This window comes from Sinocyclocheilus rhinocerous, unplaced genomic scaffold, assembly GCF_001515625.1.
Source record: "Sinocyclocheilus rhinocerous isolate Xijiao unplaced genomic scaffold, SAMN03320098_v1.1 scaffold2199, whole genome shotgun sequence".
In the NCBI taxonomy this organism is placed as follows: Eukaryota; Metazoa; Chordata; class Actinopteri; order Cypriniformes; family Cyprinidae; genus Sinocyclocheilus; species Sinocyclocheilus rhinocerous.
Genome location: NW_015659020.1, coordinates 145,358 through 154,166, shown reverse-complemented (window position 1 = coordinate 154,166; position 8,809 = coordinate 145,358). Strand labels below are relative to the sequence as shown.

The following is an 8,809-nucleotide window of genomic DNA, read 5'->3' as shown; positions in this document are numbered from 1 at the left end:
GGATGCACCAACGAACATAGGAGTCTCCATAGACGGCTGAGGACACGGTGGTTAAATTTAATTTTTAATTTTTTTTTAAACGGAAAAGTCCTATATGTTTGTGCTAACATTTTACGCCGAGGACTGCCTCACAAACGAGGGTCAGTTCAGCGCTGGAGTTGTGCAAACTGCAAAGATTGCTTCTGAAAGAGGGATCGATACCAACGCTTCGTGCGCAAACGTCCAGACTCCAGACAAAGTAAGCATCACGCCTCATATTTTGTTTTCCAAAAGAGCTTGGCTCTCTGTAAGGCTAATGTTGCTAAAACTACCATTGTCTCTGCCTGTTTTCACTATTGCTGCCTTCACATGCTACCAGAATGATCTTAAATAGGAATGTGGTAGTTAAAAATTGCATTTGGAAGCAATGTGAGGTCAGTTACACGGTCACCACCAGTTAAACCGTAACACCGGTATGCCCGCGAGCATGAGCGCGGTGTTATGCAAATCTTCGCACATCGTGACGTAGACATGTGGGGGCGTGTTAGAACGAGCCGTTTTAGGTAGGCGTGGTTGACTCTTAACTTTTATAAAGAATATCTCTTTGGACTTGAGACTTTAGTCTTTGCAACTTTACAGATCTTCTTTATGCACAAAGAGCTTGTAACACTCCAAAGAGAAAGGAAAAACTGACCCCTTTAAAAGCCAATTTTCTTCAAGGCCAATTTAAACATTTCAGGACCCATTCTATTGTACACTGTTCTTTTTACTTCTAGGTTGTTGTTTTTTTCAAATCCATGTATCGCTTTAAAGAAGAAAAGAAATCATCCTGTTGATCTTCATGTCCCTTGCCACCTGACCTATGGTCCTTCCTTTCTGTACCTCCCCCACTGCTCAGTCCAACTCTACAAGAAAAGCTGAAGCTATGCCTGTCTTCCTTTTATATACTAAGCGTGGCATGATGGTGTTTGGTCTAAAATTCAAAATGTTACATCAGTTCAGTGATAAAATGTAAGAGTGCAATGTAGAATTACAATAAAGTAATGCTTTAATAATAATCATTAGAAGGGGTGAGTTGAGCCACTGGCTCAATAATAGTTCTCCCACCATTTTAACAATCTTGTATCCTCAAGCAGTTTAGAGCTATCATCATAACAGTAAAGCCTCATATTATAACTTCCTAAAGCACTAACGTGTGAGATTTTGTGTATAATTATATAATAAAATAATTGTATAATAAAACTTGTGTATAATTGTTCAGAAAAAAAGAATCATTACTCCTTGAACATAAAGAAAGCACTTTGAACAGAAAAAAAAAATTGGAATGCTGCTAAAGTAGTCAACTGTACATATACACTAGGAGACAAAGCATAGATCAGAAATATTTCTTGTCTCATTGCTTTCAGTGTTTAATTACTCTATTTTTTTAGTAGTATTTTAAAAAATTACCGGTATTTGATATATATTTGATGCTCTAAAGGAAAATAACTGTAATTCTTCTTACCTGCTTTGGTGACTGTAAAGCATGTCAACAGACACACACAAAAAACATTAATTGAGTAAATTAATCCATTTTTTCCAAACAAGTATTGCATATTTTCATATAGTTAGGCTCAACTATTTTTGCAACACTTTTTATTGTTTTTGAAGAAACCAAATCTGCATGCTCAGTTTCATATTGATAGTGGTACTTCCCCAAACCAGTTTCTGACACCTCGCCCTGAAGTCTATAATTTATTAACTCAATAATGCAGTCAACTGTCAAGAACAGTTTAGGCTTATTATTCTCTTAAAAAATGATGTGTTAAAAACAACACAACCTGTGTTGTTTTTAACAAATCTCTGTCTAGATAAGGACAACACATTTTGTGTTACTTTTAACTCAACCAATGTGTTGTTCCTGCTAACACAGAAAGTGTGTTGAAAGTTTTTACACATTATGTCTTATAGTTACACAATTTGTGTCAAGTATGTGTTATTTTTGTTATTTACATAAAGTCTACATTTACATAAAAAGTCAAAATTTAAAAATCTAAATATAGTAGGCTAATTAAACATTCACAATGTTGCTTGAGTGAAAAGTTAAGAGTTAATGGTTAATCAAGTTTGTACTTTGACTTTAATATGCAATTGGATTTTGACCCAGTCTCATTGGTACTGGGTATACCTAATAAATGCATTCATCTGCTAACAAGAAATTGTATAATATTCTCTCCTTTGCTGCCAGAAAAAAATATTTTACTTCATTGGATTAGTGATAAATCTCCATCACTTAAAGGTTGGCATAAGATAATATTTGAGGTGATTCCCCTGGAGCGTCTTACGTATTACATCAAAAAACAGGCCAGTTTTATAAAGTGTGGACTCCATATCTGGACTATATGGAACCTCATCTTTGCCCTATTATACTACAAGGAATATTGTAATTGTGTAACTCTCTGGATGTCACGCCCCTGGACTCTTTGTGTTGTGTTTTCCCTCCCCAGGTGTCCGTGTTCCCTTTAATTAATCATTCCTTGCACCTGTGTTTTCCCAATCACCCAGTGTTTAAAAGCCCCAGTCATTTCAGTTAGTTTCTGTTGGTCCTTGAACGTCATTCCATGTGTTCCTGTGTCTCCTACGTTCCCTGTGTGATCATTAAAGACTGTGAATTGAAGTTATCTCCGTGTTTCCTCGTCGCTCGCTCCTTGCCTCCCGAGAAGTGTGACACTGGACATTTAACTTTTCTGCTCTATTCATTTTTTTTTCCCCCCTCGCTCCCTAATCTGTTATATATGGGGTAGTCCTGTTTTATTAAAAAATCCGAGCTGTTTGTTTGTTTGTTTTTTGGTTTGTTTGTTTGTTTGTTTTGGGCGATGTCTTATTTTTGTATTACTGTGAAAATTTAATTAATTATTATTAAAAAAAAAAAAGTTTGTACTTTGAATTTAAAGCGGTCATGAATTGAGAAATCAAATTTTCCTTGATGTTTTGACATGTAAGAAGTCATTTTACTATAAAACATCCTGTAAGTTTCAGAGCTCAAAACTTACTCGTTGGTCCAAAAACAGCTTTTTATTGAAACCAAGCTCAGAAAACGAACTGTTTCAGATTTTGTCACATTGTGACATCATTGTGCAATGAAAGCCCGCCTCTGTAGGCTAAATCAAGCCAGTAACTTAATGGTAAACTACACTGACATGGTAAACTATTAATTAATAGCATGATAATAATCTGTTATTAAAATTATATAACCTACAGAAAGTGATCAAAGAATGCTCTCTTGCTGGAGCTGTCAATCACACAGCACAAGTTTATATTCAATGACGCAGTCTACACTTCACTATGAATCTCTTTACACAAACTCAAACACTTTACAGTTTACAAATATATTATGTAATAAGTTGAATATTTACATTCATTGTAATGTTAGAGAAAGATGGGTCTATGTTCTCTTAACGTTTTTCCCCTCCGTTACCTAAACATCTGTTTATGTTTGAGTTTTCTTTGTCTTTTTCTTTTTGCAGAGGCTATTTGTATTAGATGTTAATAAGAGATATTATTTAATACACAATTGTATTGTACATTATAAAACAGTAAGTAATAATAACAATAATCAGTGTATATGATAATTTTCATTAACATACATGGATGTTGCCTTGTTAGGTACTGTACTAGTCACTATCCCTAAAACCCACCCCTAGACCTGCTCCTAACCATATTGAACCTGTGGATCAATAAAGGTATCCTTGAAGGTCCAAGAAGGGAATCACGGTATTTGAGTGTTCAAAATGAGCTTAATGCCTTGCAGTCAGTGTGTATTGCAGTTAAAGTAAACAAATAAAACAAATAAAAATAACTTTCTGTAGATGTTAGCAGGAATGTACAGTCATATGTACAGTAATTATCTAATTTGACATTGTACTAATATTATATGCTTGTCCTTGTGTATCCACAGGTTCTCACTCACTGATGAAGAATGCACCTCTCTTATGAAGAATGCACCTCTGATGACACACTGCTCAAAATTAAGATTGAGTGAACCACAATGATGATGAATTTACATTGAGCATGCATTTTGCAGACACTTTTATTCAAAGCAATTACAGTGTATGTGTGTTTTTCACATCTATTGTTATATGACACACCTTAGTTCTCAATAAAAAACTTTTATTGAGCCATTTTCACTTTCCCCTCAAGATAAAGCATATCATAGAAAAGCTGATTTGCAGTTCACAGGGGTTGTGAGATGCTGGAAAAACAGTGAGATGTGTATCTGTGTCTCATGTTACATTTCTAAACATAATTCTTAATTCTAATTGACTCAATTCTTTAATATTTTGTCATAACCTAATTTCATTGTGGTCAAATGTGTAAAAGAGATGTTTAGTTAATCCATTTGTGTGAATAATTTTAGTTGCAATTAACTGAAAATGGGCATAAGATTGAGCATGCCTTTCACAGGACTTTATGGCAAGGGTAAACGATGTTGAAATTAAGCAATACTTTATGTCTCCTGGAGCAAGGTGAAAAAAGCGGAGAATTGTTTAATGTTCTTCTAATGTTTGGTTCAAAACGCCTAGTGTGAGTACACCAATAAATGTCCTTTGTTACAGAATGTTGAAGTTTCAGGGTTTACCACTGTGGTGAAGGGTGTTTACTGGGCACTTTACTGTGAAAATACTAGCCTAGTAATTGGCATCCTTGTATTTGCTGCCAAGAACATATGTTAAATTTGCATTTAGCAGGCTAGTGTGTCCCACTGCTGGCTATTGGTGAACTCATAGTGATTCCGTTGAGTTATTTGATTGATCTCATTTGGCTTTGCTTCATTCAGTTAGGACCACTGTCAACAATTTAATTAGGCTGAGCCAAAGATTTTTGTTAGTTAGTTAGTTTTTGTTATTGCTTGGGCTGCATTGTCTGTTCTGTCATCTGTTTTCCATATAGGTGAAAAACACTTCACTTTGTTCCCTTCCCTACCGAAAATGTGCCAAATGAACTTTGAACTGCTGTTAAGGAACAATAGACAATAATGTTAAGAGAAAACGTCTGTACACCAGAATTAAATAACTGAAAGAATGTTTATACTTGTGTATTTGATGTCATTTTTGACAGTTATCAATGCAGGCAAGATCATTTACTGCTTTTTTTTATTTCATTAATAAGTCCATTGATGCATGTGTGCATTAAACCCAGTTGAAAGAGCCTGCCAACATGTTTCTGATATTTCTGATCAGTAAAATATATAAACAACCTTAAAATAAGGCTTAAGGGGCAAAAAAAAAAAAAAAAACTGTTTTCACAACATAGGGGGGAAAACGTCCCCATGGGGTAAAATGCCCCGTACAGTTTTTCCCAAAATAACCACAAGATAAAGTCAAGATATTTTTTTATTGTAACTATGGACTACGTTGACAAGAGTAATGTAGAAGCTTTCACCATGAACCTTACACTGGTGATGTACCGGAGAGAAAACAGATTTCACAGTAAATGATCTAATTTTCAGCAGTAAGAAAAAAAGTGTTTTAAAGCTTGTTGTTTTGTAGAACATCACAGTTATATATGATATGAGAACAGCAGGGCCTGAAGATAGGGAGTACATGTAATTTAATAAAAATATAATTATATTTTCAGAATGACATAATTTTTTTTCAAACTTAGTCTGTGGGTTAAAATGCCCCCCAGCCGGGTGGAGTAAAACATTAAACCCAGTTTAATTGCCCAAAGGCAATGGGCAATTACTGTAGTTCTGTCATGACAACTCCCGGAGGGATTGGCATGGTAATGTACCTGACAAAGTTAATGTATTTGGTCTTGGCGGAATAGATCTCCTACGCTGCTGCTGCTGCGGCAGAGCAAGTACCAAGAATTGCTACTGCCAATACATCCACAACATGCTGCTGTGAGCATGTAGGAAATACTGCTGCTGCACATAAAACGCATACAGGTGCATCTCAATAAATTAGAATGTCGTGGAAAAGTTCATTTATTTCAGTAATTCAACTCAAATTGTGAAACTCGTGTATTAAATAAATTCAATGCACACAGACTGAAGTAGTTTAAGTCTTTGGTTCTTTTAATTGTGATGATTTTGGCTCACATTTAACAAAAACCCACCAATTCACTATCTCAACAAATTAGAATACTCCATAAGACCAATAAAAAAAATTTTTTTTAGTGAATTGTTGGCCTTCTGGAAAGTATGTTAATTTACTGTACATGTACTCAATACTTGGAGGGGGTTCCTTTTGCTTTAATTACTGCCTCAACTCGGCATGGCATGGAGGTGATCAGTTTGTGGCACTACTGAGGTGGTATGGAAGCCCAGGTTTCTTTGACAGTGGCCTTCAGCTCATCTGCATTTTTTGGTCTCTTGTTTCTCATTTTCCTCTTGACAATACCCCATAGATTCTCTATGGGGTTCAAAAAATTACCTCAAGTTAGCATCAGGTAGCTAGTTAGCTAGCCAGTTAGCATCAGCTAACAAAATGTTTCAAATAATTTTGAAATTCATAATTATTGATTATATTATTTAAAATTTTAAGCAAAAACCGTCTGTACTCTGATTTTGCTGTAAATGTTTAAAGCAAATTGCTTTGTCAGACTGGGGGGCATTTTACCCCACCCATGGGGCCGTTTTGCCCCATTGGTGGGGTAAAACGCCCCCTTGCTACAAATTTATTTTTTGTTAAAAATCCAATAACATAAAAACTCTGGGCATTTTATATACTTTGTTTATAAGTTATGTAATTGTCACTAAAACTATGATAAATTTTCTGAACACATTTAACTTTTGTTTCACAGAAGAAAAAAAATACACACTCCTTAAGGGGGGCGTTTTCCCCCACTCTACCCTATACACAACACAGGCAAATTATGTTTTTGTTTTTCGCATAGGATTGTTAGTATGCAGTATGGTTTATTCTTAAAAACTATTATGCCTTTGTCTGTAGGCTATCTTACACAAACGGAACTTGTTACTGCTTAGACTTTAAACCGCTGAGTAAAAGTCAATATTTCAGTCACTAGTGTAATTGCAGCATCCAAATAAAAAGTGAAAGAAGGTTAGACCATAACTTTTGTTCCCAATATGAATAAAAACTTTACTGGGGCTCCATGACATTGTTAGATATAGTTTATGTGTATCTATCAGATGAATACACATACTGTACATGTGCTTGTACAGTGACATCCACATTGGTGCAGATAGCCTCGTGGGCAGCACGTCGACATGTAGCGCTGTTGCACATCGGGCGTCCCATGTTCGAATCCCAACTCGCCAATCTTTACCAATCCTGTCTAACTACTGTTCTATCAAATTAAAGGGAAAAAGACCCCCAAACAAAAAATTGTATATCACATATTGTCGTCTAGGTGTTGTATAGAAAAAGGTTAACTGCTTTGTCTTGTAAGATGACTTTCTGTGTGGAGTTTGCATGTTCTCACAGTCATTGTTGCTTTCAACGCTTGTTAAATATAAATGTTAATTTCTAATTTGAGACTGTACAAATATTATATGCTTGTCCTTGTGTATCCACAGGTTCTCACTCACTGATGGCTTTGGCAACATATATAGTTGGAAAAACACAATTTCCCGAGTTTAGTGTTGTGGTGATGTTGGATGATGTGCAAATAGCATATTATGACTCAACCACATGGAGCATTTTCCATTGCAGTGAGAGTGATTCAAACTACCATGATGAAGAGCAAAATGATGGTGATGCAATATTTCGTGATGTGTATAACAGCATGAAAAATCGAGCATTTTATCTTAAGGGACACTTAAATCACACAGACGGTGAGAGCTCTAGCCTCTATAACAGTATTAACACAGAAAACATTTAATAACAGATGTAGCTTCTATGTATTGTTATTTTCTTGAAAGATTTAGATGTAGAATTGAGAAAGCAACGTACTAGAGAGAATAATCATAAAAAGTCATTTTATGTTGTGCAATATTGTGAATATGAATATGATGAATAAAGAGTGTCTAATTTCTTTCCATTCATGTGAAGGTGTTCAAGTTCTTCAGAGACTTGCTGGATGTGAACTGTTGAACTATGATAAACCAGGTCCACTACATTCCTCGGATGGTTTCAGTGGACAAAATATGGAGGAGTTCACTTTTGACATGGAAAAACATGATATTCAGATGAAAATGCCATGGATGATAACATGGAACCAACTAAAATGGCTTAGTGTAAAGTTTATGTATGAAAATGTTTATCATCCTATTTGCATTAAAGTTCTGAGGCGGTATCTGAATTTAAAAAAGAACAACGATGAGAAAAGGTGAGAGAATTACTAGAATAAATAGAAAAGAACATGACTGACAATTCATGAGTGCTGCAAAAAAAAAACTAAGAGTTTTTGCAACAATTTTTGTACTTCTCTGTAGTGAAACCCAGAGTCAGACTCATGAAGAAGACACTCTCAGACTCTCAAGGGCTTCAGATCAGCTGTCTGGCCACTGGTTTTTACCCCCGTCACATTAACCTGACCCTGTTCAGAGATGGTCAGCCTGTGGATGATGATCAGATCACAGGAGGAGAGATTCTGCCCAACGGAGACGGAACTTACCAGATGAGGAAGAGTTTGGGGATCAGTGAAGAAGAGCTACGTGAGGAACATAAATACAACTGCACAATGAAGCACCTCAGTCTGCACAACAAACTGGACATTGCATATGGTAAATAAATAAAACAATCAACAATTAATCAAATAAAACTTGCAGGCCCTTATGAACATTCTATGTGGCACCAAAGAGGAGCCAAAAAAGACACACAATACATCTGGCATACACATGAAGGACAAATTGTTGCACCAACTTCACTTTTCAATATTCTCA

At 35.6% G+C, this 8,809-nt stretch overlaps 1 pseudogene; it reads left to right on the top strand.

The window, feature by feature from the left end:
• The first annotated feature begins 4,955 nt into the window (after positions 1-4,955).
• Positions 4,956-8,658, top strand: LOC107723225 (class I histocompatibility antigen, F10 alpha chain-like; annotated as a pseudogene).
• The last annotated feature ends 151 nt before the right edge of the window (positions 8,659-8,809 follow it).